The 14905-nt window shown below is 44.4% G+C and overlaps 1 protein-coding gene across 8 annotated transcripts in view; it reads left to right on the top strand.

Moving 5' to 3' along the window:
* The first annotated feature begins 273 nt into the window (after positions 1 to 273).
* Positions 274 to 14905, top strand: part of FHIT (fragile histidine triad diadenosine triphosphatase) — a 1334508-nt gene continuing 1319876 nt past the window's right edge. For all 8 annotated transcript variants that reach the window (XM_079795475.1, XM_079795474.1, XM_079795471.1 and 5 more), the window contains exon 1: positions 274 to 440. The gene's annotated coding sequence lies outside the window, so the exon portion shown is untranslated. The remainder of the gene's footprint in view (positions 441 to 14905) is intronic.

Below are 14905 nucleotides of genomic sequence, written 5' to 3'. Positions count from 1 at the left end.
AGGAAAGAAGGAAGCAAAACTATAGCATAGCGTAACGAATTCTGTTATTTTTTTCACTGGGAAAACAGCCCCACAAATGATTGTACGATTTACGACAAAAATTTCTCTCCAGGGGGATTCTCACCTCAGCCTCTCTGCCGTGAGACACCGTGTTCCCGCCTCTGTCACTATAGCTTTTGATTGGGCCGGCATATGCGTGTGCTCTGTGCCTATTGGCCCCTGCGCCTGTCCCCAGACGAGCGGCCATCTTGGGTCCCGCTCCGGCCGCCGGGCCGTCTGGGAATTGTAGTCACCGCTCGGCTCCGTCCGGTCGTGGGAGTTGTTGCCCTCTGTTCCCGGCCCCTCAGGCAGCCACCCCAGGGGGCACACGCGCAGGCGCTGCTCCTGCCCCGCGCTCCCTCCCTTTGCCTTTCACTTCCCAGCTGCCAACATCTTGGAAGGTAGGGGCGGCGGGGCAAGCACTAGTCGAACAGTGTTTCGCGGACGCGGGTCTGGGTTCCACGCCGTCCAGTCTTCACCCTGGCGGCCCAGTGGGGCGGGGCCTGGGCCCACACAGCTCGTTGGGAGGTGGGGGTCTGTCAGGAAGACCCTCACCCCCATCCCTCGGACCCTTTCAGGGCCAGTTACTGACCTCCCCCCGCCCACCCGCCCCGTAACTCAAACCCGCCCTTCCTCCGCGGCATTTCGTCATTGGGTAAACTGAGGCACGGGCGGCCTCAGCTCCCGGCCCTGGGGGTGTAGTTGGCACTGGCCGCTTTTGGATGGCTTGTCAGTTTCACAGGCAAGTAGCAGGAATCTCTGCCCCTACAGGTCTGTGTTAAACACCCAGCTCTGGGTTCCCCAAAGGGAGTGTGGTTTTGAACACGTGTCCGGACAGGAACCAAGCTGGGCAGTATCTCGGGAGGGAACTTGACACTTAATATTCAAAAAACACAAAAAAGCATCGAACGTTATGGTGGAAGAACTCATCAGTGCTTTGTTGGACCTCTTTACACCTATTTTATGGCTGAATGTTTTTACATGAAAATATGCAAGGGTTTTTAAAGGTTTATCCATCGGGGGCGTTGCGGGGGGGAAGAAGGCAGGTTAGTGGAAGTGGAGCAGGATTTAAGCTGCCTCTGCTGCATGACCTTGGACCAGCCACACAGTGCTTATCTGGGGAAAAGGGGGCTTAAAGCTCCCAGCCCAGGTGGCCCAGGGGTGCTACCTGGAGCCCAAATCTGCTTGAGGTCTTGCTTGTGAAAGCTTGCCGCTTACTGCTTTATTGATCTGGGTCTCTCAGAAATGTACAGGGGTCCCGTGGTTGTTTCAGAAAAGCTCTGACCTGGGTTGGGTCCGAGACTACCGAGAGCGTCCCGATATGCACCAGTTAAGAGAGGTGTACCCGAGCTCTCCCTTCCGGCTCCCCCTCAGGGCCGGCAGCCGGCGCGGGAGGCTTGCGGCGTTAGAGTCCCGCTTCTCGCTTCCGGGAGGGCGGTACTCCACCGCCCCGCGGGCCGTTTCAGGGCGAGGTGCCTCCTGGGAGATGAAGTTTCCCCTCTGCGGTTTTGTGCAGCAGTCCTTGCCTCGAAAATACAACTCCTTGTGGCCTGTGTCCTGCCTGCCAGCCTTTGCATCCGCCTGCTTGTGAGCTGGCACTACAGAGATATGTTCAGGAAAGGTGTCTTTTGTTGTCGTCATGGATTGTATATGCTGTTCCAAGTACTAGATGGGGAATTATTGTATATGCTTTTTCAAGTATTAGGGATTGTGCATGCTTTCAAACACACCTGACAGCCAACAGTGTAATTACAGGGTGTGTTCATATTCTCTTTTAATACCACTGTATCTCTCATTTGAAGATGAGGAAAACAACTTGAAAAGATGATTTGTCCAGGGTCACACACCTAGTAATAAAATCTAGCATATTAAACAAATATAAATAAATGCATATTAGTTTAGCCTTTCTAGTTTAATTTAAACCTCTCAAAAGCTACATGCAAGAGATAGCCATATTCATATGCATTTTGCATATTAGAAAACTAGGAAAGTTAATCAGCGTGTCCACGTTTAAGGCAGCTACTGAACAGAATACTGGGATTGTAACCCAGTCTACCTGCTGTCTCTGCTTAGAAAGAGATCTTAGTACCTTAACAGAGTGAGCAGGAGCCCAACCTTTCTGAGTTCAGGATTTGGAATTTTTCCATTATACCATGTTGCCTCTGCAGTTAGACACTAACATTAGAACAGCAAAAACCTTTGAGATCATTTAAATCCTGGCATATAGTAAAGGTTCTACAAATGTTAGTTATATATAGCTTTATAATACCTTTATGTTATAAATGAGGAAACTGGCCCAGGTGGTAAAGCAGTTTTCCCAAGGTCACATAGTTGGTCAGAGATGAGACTAGACCCAAATGTCTTGTTTCCAAGTCCAGGGTTATTTTCATTTTACCAGCAGTCAGCTAGCAGGAACACCAGATGTGAAGCTGTTTAGATAATGGCTTCTCCCCTAATTTGTTCTCTCTAAGCCACAGACCAGGACCAATTGTAAAGTCTCTCTTTTATTACTATTCTAAGGTTGTAATACTCATTAATTCAACAGATTTGTTTGAGCATTTTTATATACTTATCTCTCTTTAGGTGCAGGGGACTCCTGGATGAAAAGTTGCTAATGAGTTAGGGCTGGAAAGGCCTTAGAAATCATCAAATCTAACTCTCATTTTATAAATGAGGGGAGTGAGGTACAAAGTCTCCATGGTCTTCATCTTAGCCCTTGTGTCAAAAGCATCCTGTTTCTGCAAGCAGGCAGGATTTTGGAGGCCTTGTAGTACTGTAGGTGGCCTTTTAGGCTCATGATTTCTTTTATTTGGGATACTGGTCCTCGCCTTATTCCTGTGCATGTTTGATGGAGTGCTTTAGGAAATGTTCTGTGTCCCCATCTATTTGTATGTACATACAACTACAGTATGCTTCATTTCTACTTTGGAAATTAGTGTTGTTTTGGCTCCCAATACTCTTTTCTCTTTTGTTCTTTCAGACACTTGAGAACAAAATATGACACTGTTTGCATTTACATATGTTAAAATCTAATGCTCTAAATAATATAGGGTATCAGAGATGACCACATGAGTTGTTTGAATTACACAGAAGTTTTGTTTCAGAAGATACATTGGCCCTTTCAATTACATATTCACAGATAATAAAGCAGGCAACTCTCACCTCTGTGTATGAAAGATAATTTCTACCTAATTACATAATAAGGTAATAGATTTATAAATTAGTGGCTAAACATTCCTGAGACAGTCACTATGGGAGACATTCTTCCCATCACCCCCTATTCACCCTGCCTCCTTCAGCACTCTCCCAACTGACTGTCTAATATTCAGCTTCCAGCATGGTGCATGACCACTAGTAGACACTGAAAAAATATTTGGGGAATTGCATTCATAAGCACTCCTGAGCTATGTTCCCACATCTTTTCTTTGAATCTCAGTTTTCTCTTTTAATGTACAAATACCGCTTTGAAATACAGGGTGGGGCAAAAGTAGGTTTACAGTTATGAGTATGGGAAACACAGAGTTCATTCTTGTATTATTATTTATTAATTATTGTATCATTTTCCATACAGGCAACTATAAACCTACTTTTGCCCCACCCTGTATAAGAGGTAGCATATATATATATATATATATATATATATATATATATATACTAGAGGCCCAGTGCATGAAATTCGTGCATGGGGGCGGGGAGGTGTCCCTCAGCCCAGCTTGCACCCTCTCCAATCTGGGACTCCTTGAGGGATGTCCGACTGCCTGTTTAGGCCCGATCCCACCGGACATCCCTCTGACAATCCAGGACTGCTGGCTCCCAACTGCTTGCCTGCCTGCCTTCCTGATTTCCCGTAATCGCTTCTGCCTGCCAGCCTGATCACCCCCTAACCACTCCCATGCCAGCCTGATTGATGTCTAACTGCTCCCCTGCCAGCCTGCTTGCCCCCAACTTCCCTCCTCTGCCGGCCTGGTCACTGCTAACTGCCCTCCTCTGCAGGGTTGATCGCCTCCAGCTGCCTTCCCTTGCAGGCCTGGTCCCTCTCAACTGCCTTCCCTTGCAAGCCTGGTCCCTCCCAACTGCCCTCCCCTGCTGGCCATCTTGTGGTGGCCATCTTGTGTCCACATGGGGGCAGGATCTTTGACCACATAGGGGCAGCAATCTTGATCTTGTGTGTTGAAGTGATGGTCAATCTGCATATATTATTATATAGGATAGAGGCCTGGTGCACTGGTGGGGACCAGCTGGTTTGCCCTGAAGGGTGTCCTGGATCAGGGTGGGGTTCCCTTGGCGCATGGAGAGGCCTGTGGTGGTGTGCAGGCCAGCCATGCCCCTGGCGACCCAAGCAGAGGCCCTGGTATCTGGAATTTATTTACCTTCTACAATTGAAACTTTGTAGCCTGGAGCAGAGCCAAGCCTCCTGCTCGCTCTGTGGCTGGCAGCCATTTCTGTTTGGATTGTTTACCTTCTATAATTGAAACTTTGTATCCTTGAGTGGAGGCCTGGGCCCTCCAGAGTGTGTGGAAAGCTTGGCTTCCTCTGTTGCCGGGGAAACCCAAGCCTCCCTTCTGGTAGCCATCTTGGTTGGGGTTAATTTGCATACTCGCCCTGATTGGCTGGTGGGCATGGCTTGGATGGTGGGCATGGCTTATGTAGCGGAGTGATAGTTAATTTGCATATTACTCTTTTATTAGAGAGGATATATTGATTTTAGAGGAGAGAGAGAGAGAGAGAGAGAGAGAGAGAGAGAGAGAGAAATAGAAACATCAGTGATGAAAGAGAATCATTGATTGGCTGCCTCCTGCATGCCCCCTACTGGGGATTGAGCCCACAACCCAGGCATGTTCCCTGATTGGGAATCTAACTATGACCGCCTGGTCCATAGGAGGATCTCCACCACTGAGCCACACCAGCCAGGCTTACTTTCCTTTTGATGTCTACATTGCAGAGAAAAATCTCAGCCTTCGAGATCATCCTCTGATTGGCTGTTTCTTTGGGAATGTCAATGTCTGTAACTTCTCAGATGAGCAAGAGATCCAAATAGCCCACCGTAGCAGAGAAGCAATAGAGAGTGGTAGTCTGGAGGCCTATGATTTAAATCCCAGCCCTGCCTTTTAGGCAGGTTACTTAGCCCTTGGTTTCTTCTATAAAATAAGATAATAAGTATTTCTACTTCATATAGTGATGATAAAGATTAAATAAGATACTGTGCTTAAAGCTTTCAGCATGTTGTCAGGCACTCAATAGCTTGTATTCAATAGATGAATAGTAGCTCTTACTTTTATTAAATGTAACTTGATATTTGAAAATATATCAGATTTACTCAAGATTTAAACGTGAGTCAGATATCTATTTTATAAAAGGATTTGCCATTTGTTTTCTTAGAATAGTAAGCCTGGCCATCACATTTGAAATATGAAGTTACCCACCACTCTTGATAACCCATCTCGTCAGCACAGTGACACGCTCTTGTGTGGGCAGAGAGATAGTGAAGCTTTTGGCTCTGCACTGCCAGCTGAGAGGTCCCTGATCTACAGTTCCATCTATATATTAAATCTCGATTGAATAGCAGCCTGCTTCTGTCAGTGGGGCCTTCTGTTCGCTTGTAGAAAGGCTTGGGCCTCTCCCAGGAGCCTCAGGGTTAAAGCAGAGCAGTTGTCATCCAGATGGTGACTAATCCCAGGGCAGTGGCCATGTGGGCATGGCAGTGCTTTCTAAAGCTGACAACTTCAACAGCCATGAGGTTACTGATAAGGAGGTGAGTTACAGAAAAGAGGTGATGCGGGGACAGGGAAGGAGAGAGGGGAATGTGGATCATAGCAAGAGCAAATTGTGGGTAGACAGACAAAAGATAGAGCTGAGGTGCTCAGTATCCTAAATATATTTGTTCAGCTCCTTTTATCCTGCTCCTAGCTCTGTGCCAGGCACTGTGCCAATACATATGGGAGAGGCAGCAGTGAATGGTGGTTAGTGGTAGTTCATTCTAATTGGGAAAGAGCTTAGAGGAAGGATGGAAAGAAGGGAAGAAGGAAAAGAATAAGGGAGGAAGGGAGGAAGGAAGGAAGGAAGGGAGGGAGGGAAGAAAGGAAGAAGGAAAGGCGTGTTGGGATTTGACAAGCAGAAAGAAGGTCTCTGGGCCTGGGGTATAAAAACCAAAGGGCGGGGAAGTGGAGGAGATGAGACTACAGAGGCAAGCATGGGTGATGTTATGCAGAGTCTAGTTATCTGTATTGTAAAGTAATTTTGGACTTAATTCCAAGGGCATTTGGGAAACCATTTAACAATCTTAAGTGGAGAAATGAAATGGTTGGATTTGTCTTCTAAAAAGTACGGATGCAGTATGGATGATGAATTTGTGAGAGGTAATAGTTGATATGGGAAAAACAGGACTGTGCTTCTTTAACTTTAGTATAAATATGAATCTCCTGCTTATCTTGAAATTCTTGAAATGGGGATTCTGATTCAGTAGATCTGGAATGGGCCAGATTTCAGTATTTCTAACAGGCTGATACTGCTGGCCCAAGGACTCTACTTTGAATAACAAGTACTTAGGAAACCCTTGAGTATAACTAGGTGAGAAATGATGTGGTTAAGAGAATGGACTCAAGAGAGCAAAAGACCTGGATTCTAACCTTGGTTCTATGACTTCCTTGCTGTGTGACTCTGGGAAAAAGTGTCCCAATCTCTTTGAGCCTCAATTTCCTTATCTGTGAAATGGGGGTAATAATTCCTATTGTGTAGTGATGTTTTAAGTTTTCAGTGAGGTAATCTATGGTAAGTGCTTGAACACAGTAATTGTCACTCAATAATGGTAGCTTTGATTTTAATCTTATTGTTATTAATAAAAATCACAACTTTATGCACCCCTCTCTGTTTCCTTGTTTATCATATTTGAATACTAGGTGAAACAGATTACCTTTACATCTACGGTTTTTGTTTTTGTCTCACATGTGAAGTCTGGAACTTCTTCAGTCCTTTGTAAAAACTTAAGTATTATGGGCCAATAGATGTATTTCTCCCATGCAATTGATTTAATCTAAATTTGAGGGGAAACAATCAGGGATCCTTAAAGTACCATATTATATCTGATTAAAGTGCGAATTTGAGGCACCTTGCCCAAAATATAGTGCCTCCTTCTTTACATAACTTTAACCTGTTTTGACTGCTTTCCAACCGGTGATTCTCAGCCTTCTTGTAAGTTAGAATCACCTCAGGGTGGTCCCATCCAGATGAATTAAAAGTGGAGTGTGGGAGGCAAGCATTAGTATTTTCTTTTTTAAGTTTCTCAGGTGATTCTGAAGTGCATTTAGGAATGAGAATCACTGATTTTAAAAACAGAACATGAAATGAATCAGGTACAGTTGAACAGGTGAAAGCCCTGGTGGTGTACGAGATATCTAGAAAGTAGCATTTTGAAGGCTTTGGCAGTGAAAGAGATGATAAGCCTTATCTCAAAGCTCTCATGGAATTTGAACTAGCTACAGGCTGTGTCCTGGGTTATATCTTTTAGGTTAATTACCAAGGACCCCGACCACCCCACCCCCTTGTATCTCTAGCTGTACTTACCCAAGTCAGGATTCTCCTTAATATTGAGTTAAACCTGTGTTTCTCTTCCTGATATTTAGTTTGTTCCATTTGTCATGGCTGAAAAAAGTATTAACCCATTAAAAACATGTTCAGAAGAAACTGAATGTATTGCATGCTTTCATGAGCTGTGCTTGTCCATGTTATTGAAAAGGTTTAAATTTTTAAACTATTTTTCATAGAAAATACAGCCCAGTTTTACTTGTAACATTCTTACATTCTAATTCAATGCAGCTCATACAGATTTGTTTTCTTTAAAATTTTTTTTGGTAGTTACCCACACTCTCTATTTTCGGGGTAGAATAATTAAGCTAATTTGATTAAATACCTTTAATTTGCTGTATTATCTACAATATATGGGAATCATTTCCTTTTAAAAGTTTTTTTTTTTTTTCCCCTCGACGGTTTGGCTCAGTGGATAGAGCATCGGCCTGCGGACTGAAGGGTCCCGGGATCAACTCTGGTCAAGGGCATGTGCCTTAGTTGCAGGCTTCTCCTTGGTTGGGCCGCATGCAGGAGGCAACCAATCGATGTGTTTTTCTCACATCGATGTTTCTCTCTCTTCCACTCTTTCTAAAAATCAATGAAAAAATATCCTCTCTCTTTCAGTCTTTCCCTGTCTCTTTCACTCTTTCTAAAAATCAATGGAAAAATATCCTTGGGTGAGGATTAAAAAAAGAGTGTTTTGTTTTGTTTTGTTTTTATTTTTTTACCTTACAGAAAATGTGTATGCTTATGTTTGTTTGCATCTGAAAATTTATATTTAAAACCTTATATTCAGGATCCGGAAGCATTCTTGACCTGAATTTCTATTACCCTGCACCATAGTTTCACTTTTCAGCATTTCTACTCACAGGAGGTCATTTCACAATGTATAGCTATGCCTTGTTTTATTGCACTTCACAGGCGGCATGTTTTTTTAAAGACTGAAGTCAAGACCATCCACCAGCAAACAGCTGATGACTTGCTCTGTCGCAGTGATTGCTTCATTACTGTGGTCTGGAACCAAACCTGCAGTGTCTCCCATGTAGGCCTGTTTCATTTTTCTGCTGTGTTGACTCAATAGAGAGAAAAAGAAAAGTGGGAAACAATGCTTTTGTTGGAGGGATTAATACAGTTAAAATTTTACATATTTTAGGGATATTTTGTATGTATGCTAAGGTTTTCTTTTAATGATAAATAATTAGGAATAGAAAAGAAAACTGAGAAACTGTTATGAGGTTCGCAAAAGGCACACATTGACAGCATTCTGGAACTTAAAGACTCTGAGTCTTTTTATGTGTTTATTAGTGTTGCTCATTATGGATTTACTCCTTTTATTAACAATCAGATTTCCATTAAAATTCAGTATATTCTGCAGTTTCTCAGCCTCACAGCTATTGGAGCTAACACCCATCACAGATAATGTGAAATGTTGGTACTCCCTCATGAAGTTTAATGCGTGCATATTTTAGTTGGGCACGGGCTGGAGGAGAGTATGGTCTGCAGACATTTAATCACTGGAGTGTGCGGTAGGTGGTGAGAACAAAATTTTCATTTTCTGTGAGACTTGATGACTTCTTCTTATGTCTTCAGTTAAAAAAAAAAAAAAAAGAATACTTGCTTCTGTCCTGTCTCCCCATTAAGTGCAGGGCAGTACCTGCTTTGTTGTGCCAGGAGATGTTTAAGTGATGCCTAGAAGCAGCAGTTCGTGTATGTGGTTGGAGCCCGGAGGACAGGCAGAGGACGGGGCTGGACCCTGCTGGAATAAGGTTGTTTCAACCCTGGAGTGCTGGTGATTCCTGTTCAACCTGCCCTGGGAACAGGCCCGGTGAAGGAAGAGGTAGTGATCTGAAGGAGAGAAGGAGAGATGGACGCAAATGCAGAGTGTATGGAGGGGGTGTGACAACAAAAAGATAGTTGGGTGGAGGGGAGGGCAAGTGTTTTGTTTTTACAAATATACATGGGAATGATGCGGTACACAGTGTGCAGGGCTGTACACACAGAGATTAATGGGAAGCCCTGATACCTTCAGAAGAGGGGAAGCAACTCTGGGATACAAAAATAGTACGTGGCCACTGCAGTTTGAAATCCTTGTTTCTGGGTTCTGCTGGCTGATGAAGCTTCAGCAGCCGTGGCCACAAATAAATCTGCAGCTGAGGCCCTCCCTGTCCTGGCCCCTCTGAGCAGGGCAGAAAGCTTCCCCTAAGCTATGGCTTCCTCTAGCCTCTTGAACTTCCAAGAGGCAACAGGCCAAGGTTTCCCTGGCCTAGAGGAATTGGCTGTGTTTAGCTTCCTAGTGCAGATGGAACAGCTGGGTCCGACTCCTATGGGTTGGGAACTGGCTGCAACTATGGGCAAGGGTCCAGGTGAGGCCAGAAACTTTTGCATTTCTAGTAAACTCCCACGTGATGCAGACACTGCTGGCCACACTGCTCAAAGGGACTCTAGATCTTTATGGCTTCTACTATGTTGCCATTCTGTGTTCATGTAATAAGTAGTGTTGTTAGAGTTCACAAATACACATATCACTGTTAACAAGCTGAGGGTGACGTTGGACAAGTTGTTTTACTTTGCAGAGTTTTATTTTCCTCTATAAAATGAACACATAATAGTACCTACCTCAGAGGTAGGTATGAATTAAATGGGAAAAATCTATTTAAAATGTTAGCAAAGTACCCCTCATATAGTAATTTCTTAGTAAATGTATTATTTTTATTATTGTTATTATATTTTACATTTTTATTATTTTTGAGCTCAGTGGTTCATATCCATAGACCCAAAGCATATATGGTTGTACCCATTACCAGATGTATGAGTACGGACCACTTTCTTGGCTATGTCTGTTTCATCTTTAGAATAGTACTTTTAATAACTACCTATGGATATTGTGAAGGGTGAATAAGATTGCATATATAACATCCTTGGCATATATTAGCTACTCTAATGACTATGGATACTAATCATTGGATGTGATGGGCTTGCACAAGCAGCTTTCATTTCTTGGGGTTGGTCAGGTTCTTATGAGACTCTACACTGAGTGGCCAGATTATTATGATCTCTGAAGGCATAATAATCTGGCCACTCAGTGTATATCCTATACAATAAAAGGCTAATATGCAAATTGTCCCCTCAACCAGGAGTTCGACCAGCAGGCAGGCTGGCCAACCGCCCATGTCCCCTCCCCCTGGCCAGGCTGGCTGGACCCCACCCATGCACAAATTCATGCACCGGGCCTCTAATATATATATATATATATATATATATATATATATATATATATGTAATCTAATAATAGACAAATATGCAAATTGACCGCACCTTCGCTATGCCCAAGCCACGCCTACCAGCCAAGCCATGCCCACCAACCAATCAGGACGAATATGCAAATTATCCCAACAAAGATGGCGGCTAATTTGCATATCGCGACAGCGTAGAAAGAAGCCAAGAGCTGCAGAAGGGAGCAAAGCTGCAGAGAAGCAAGCAAGCCGGGGGGGAGGAGAAGGGAGGAGCGGAGGCGGGGCCGGGGGAGAAGGGAGGAGCGGAGGCGGGGCCGGGGGAGAAGGGAGGAGCGGAGGCGGGGCCGGGGGAGAAGGGAGGAGCGGAGGCGGGGCCGGGGGAGAAGGGAGGAGCGGAGGCGGGGCCGGGGGAGAAGGGAGGAGCGGAGGCGGGGCCAGGGGAGAAGGGAGGAGCGGAGGCGGGGCCGGGGGAGAAGGGAGGAGTGGAGGCGGGGCCAGGGGAGAAGGAAGGAGCGGAGGCGGGGCCAGGGGAGAAGGGAGGAGCGGAGGCGGGGCCAGGGGAGAAGGAAGGAGAGCCGGCTGGCAGAGAAGTTAGAAAAGCAGGGGGGCTGGCGGAGAACGCGGGGCGGGGGACAAGGGAGGAGAGCAGGCAGGGTGGGGTAGAGTGCAGCAGGAAACCCTATTGCAGGATTTTTCCTGCAACGGGAACGCTAATATATATATATATATATATATATATATATATATATACACACACACACACACACACACACACACTGAGTGGCCAGATTATTATGCGTTCAGAGATCATAATAATCTGGCCACTCAGTGTATGTGTGGTAGGAGCAGCCTACACTAGTGGCAGGCAAGTAGAGAGTGGGCCCAGGATACTGTCTCACAGTGAAGGCAAGCAGGCAGGTGCAGTGTGAGGTAACAGTCTGGCAACAGCCTCTGACCTGTCTGGTACCCAATTTTAGTTCCTAAACCCCAAGTTTGTTCTTGCCTGTTCCTCTTGGGTATGAGTCATTTCTTATTCATCATTAATTTATTCACCCAGTAAGCACTTACTGAGGCCTAGTATATGTCAGGCATGGTGCTAGCTTTGGTTATACGTCAGTGAACAAGACAGGCACAGTCCCGTGGAGATGGGCAATATGCAAGCAAACAAATGTAATTGTAAAATGCCAAATATTGGCAAAAAAGAGTATAAGTTACTGTGATCATGACAGAGGTGACCTGCTGAGATAGGGTAGCCAGAGAGGAGGAGCTGATATTTGAGCTGAGACCTAAGTCAAGGATGAGAGGGAGGCAGCTATGTGCAGAGCAGGTAAAGTGGCCTTCCAGGCAGAAGGAACATTCTGCACTGCAGCCTGAAGGGGAGAAAGAGCTTGACATGCTCAAAGGGACAAAAGAAGGCCTCTAGCTCAACCACAGAGATTGAATGGGGGACTGGCACAAGTGGGGTTGGCCTGGCCATGTAGAGTTTGGAGGTCTAAGTGTGGAGTTTGGATTGTATTCTCTGGGTAATGGTCTTGTCCCTGAACTTCAGTTACTGTGGTTGTAGCCTTGCTCTTTACTGTTCAGACCACCCTTCTGCTGATCTGCTCCTCCGAGAGTTCTTTGTTCTTCCCTCTTGCCAGATACCAGTTATGGTCTTGGCTGATGCCTCCCTAATGACTGCCTTCTCCATAACAGGCTTCTCTTTCACATGTTAATGTGCTCTTTGGACACCAGGTGCCATGTGTGTAACCTGGTTTCTTCCCATTTCCTTCACCTGGGTTCTGCCTAGAGTGTCTGCTATACCTACTTCTGCCTCTGATGGAATATCAGGCCCATGTCCTTCCTGATCTGAGGCCTCTGTCATGTATCAGTGAAAACCAAGAACAAAGCCATTGCTGTAGGGGTGCAGAGGGAGAAAATGAAAGGGACCAAAGGAGAAGGAAGAGCAGTTTGGAACTAATGATTGGTGGAAGAAGCAATAACATATAGGTGTTTTATTTTATTTTTTTATTTTTGTGTGTGTGTTAAGAATAGTTTTATAGATTTTTAGAGAGAGAAAGGGAGAGGGAGAGAGAGAGAAACATCAATGTGAGAGCATAATATCGATCGGCTGCCTCCTGCATGCCCCCTATTAGGAATTGAAACCCGGGCGTGTGCCCTGACTGGGAATCAAATCAGCAGTCTTTTGGTGTACAGTATAATGTCCAACCAACTGAGCCACACCTTCCAGGGCAATAACACAGTTTTTATGTGTTGGAATGATAGGTTCAGAAGATTTTTTGAAAGAGTTTGAAGGAAGCTTGTTCTAAAGAAGGGAAATGACTTGCTCTGGGTGAGAGATAGAGTCAATGTCAGAATGATAACCTTCTGTCATAGTCCTCTGTAGGTTAGGTCCTGTCTTTTGCTTCCTAGACTTATACTTTTTTTATAGCTTTTATTTAACCCCTAAGTTTTGATCAATGCGTCTTTTCCCTTTGGATTATAAGGTCCATGAAGGCAGGGCCAGTGGCTATTTTGTTGATGCTGTCTTCCCAGCGTCTGATCCCCACGTTGGGTAAGTGGTCTAGGTCCCTAACTTGGAATTTGGTATTGGATTTTGCACTGTGCCATAGACCCATAGACTTCTGGGCTGCCCTCCGTTATTTCTTTGGTTAACTGAGTGTTGGTTGCATGGTGGAGTATAAGTAAGTGAAATCTACACAAGTCCCTGACCTTAGCCCCTCTTACCATTTCTTGAACTTGTACTAACTCCCATTTCCTCCCCTTATTAGAGATAATGCCTTATTTATTGTGTCAGTGTTGTCTGTTTTCCCTTTTTAGAAAGTTTGTTCCCCAACGACAGGGATATTGTTGTTCCTGTTTCTTGCTGTATCCCTGTGCATAGAACAATGTATGGCCTATGTAGACGGAATTATGTCACCATTATCATCAAGATCTGAAAGTCTGGGTTGCCCTGAAAGCTACTGCTCCATGCTGATGGGTTATTTATGCTGCACAGATAATTGGAATTTTCAAAGGCTGGTGAGTCAAGAAGGAGCTGTAAGGAAGGGAATACAGAGAAGAACCCACTATCTGGCTCTGAGGAATGACATCTGGTTTTGTTTCTCATTAGCTGTGTAATCCTGAGCAGAGTACTCAACCTCTCTGCATCCCACTTTTCTGTAAAATGAAGACAACAAGACTACTTAGCTCTCAGAGTTGTTGTGAGGATCACGCGAGATTACTGATGTAAAGAATGCCGTCAGTGTGTAACGTGACATCTGTGATTGCTGTCATTAATTTAAAACCGGAATGCTGCTCTGTCTGCTATTGCTGGCTAGTAGTCATATATGTGTGCCACTTTTCTCTTTGAAAATCAGGGCTAGATCTTTCCTTTAGTACTGTGTTATTTGGTGGACTGTCATATTCTCTGTGGTCATCAAATAAATGTACAGGCCTTCAGTTCTGGCCATAGAAAGTTTACTCAAAATGTTGATGAACAACAACCCAGGATTCAGCACAAAAAATTAATGCTGCTTGATGTTAAAGATGGGGGAATATAAATTAGAAAACAAACACATCTACCATACTGTAATATTTAAATGCCTTCTCATAAACACTTAAGATTCTCATTAGTCCAACATCAGAAAAATGATAAATATTAATATTTGCCATCAAAGGAAAGCCTAGAAATCAAAGTCGAGTAAACTACTGTTATATTTCAAAGATTACATAGTACTGAATGAATTTAAATTCATCACCACCAAAATTCTATTTAAAAAAATTTCTCTGTGAGACAGTTTAATTATTTTTATCCAGTGCACAAACTAGGGAAGATGTGCCCTTAGTCAGAAAGGATCCAGGGGACTTGCTGATTCAGACTGTGTTCTCAAAGAAGAGTTCCACATGTGCCTGAGCCAACTTCCTTCTCCATTGATCTCCAGTTCTATTTCAGGAGAATCATATTGGAAATTGGCTCTATGTAGATCATGAAAGGACACAAGGTACTTCCTGTCTTGGCTGTGGATTCTTTCCCCAAGATTTTCTATTATTCCGAGTTCTGAATGTTCCGGCAGCGTGCACTGCAGTCC

Source organism: Cnephaeus nilssonii (assembly GCF_951640355.1).
Source record: "Cnephaeus nilssonii genome assembly, chromosome: 17".
NCBI classification, from domain to species: Eukaryota; Metazoa; Chordata; class Mammalia; order Chiroptera; family Vespertilionidae; genus Cnephaeus; species Cnephaeus nilssonii.
Note: the sequence above shows the minus strand (reverse complement) of the source record. Positions and strands in the feature narration are given on the sequence as shown.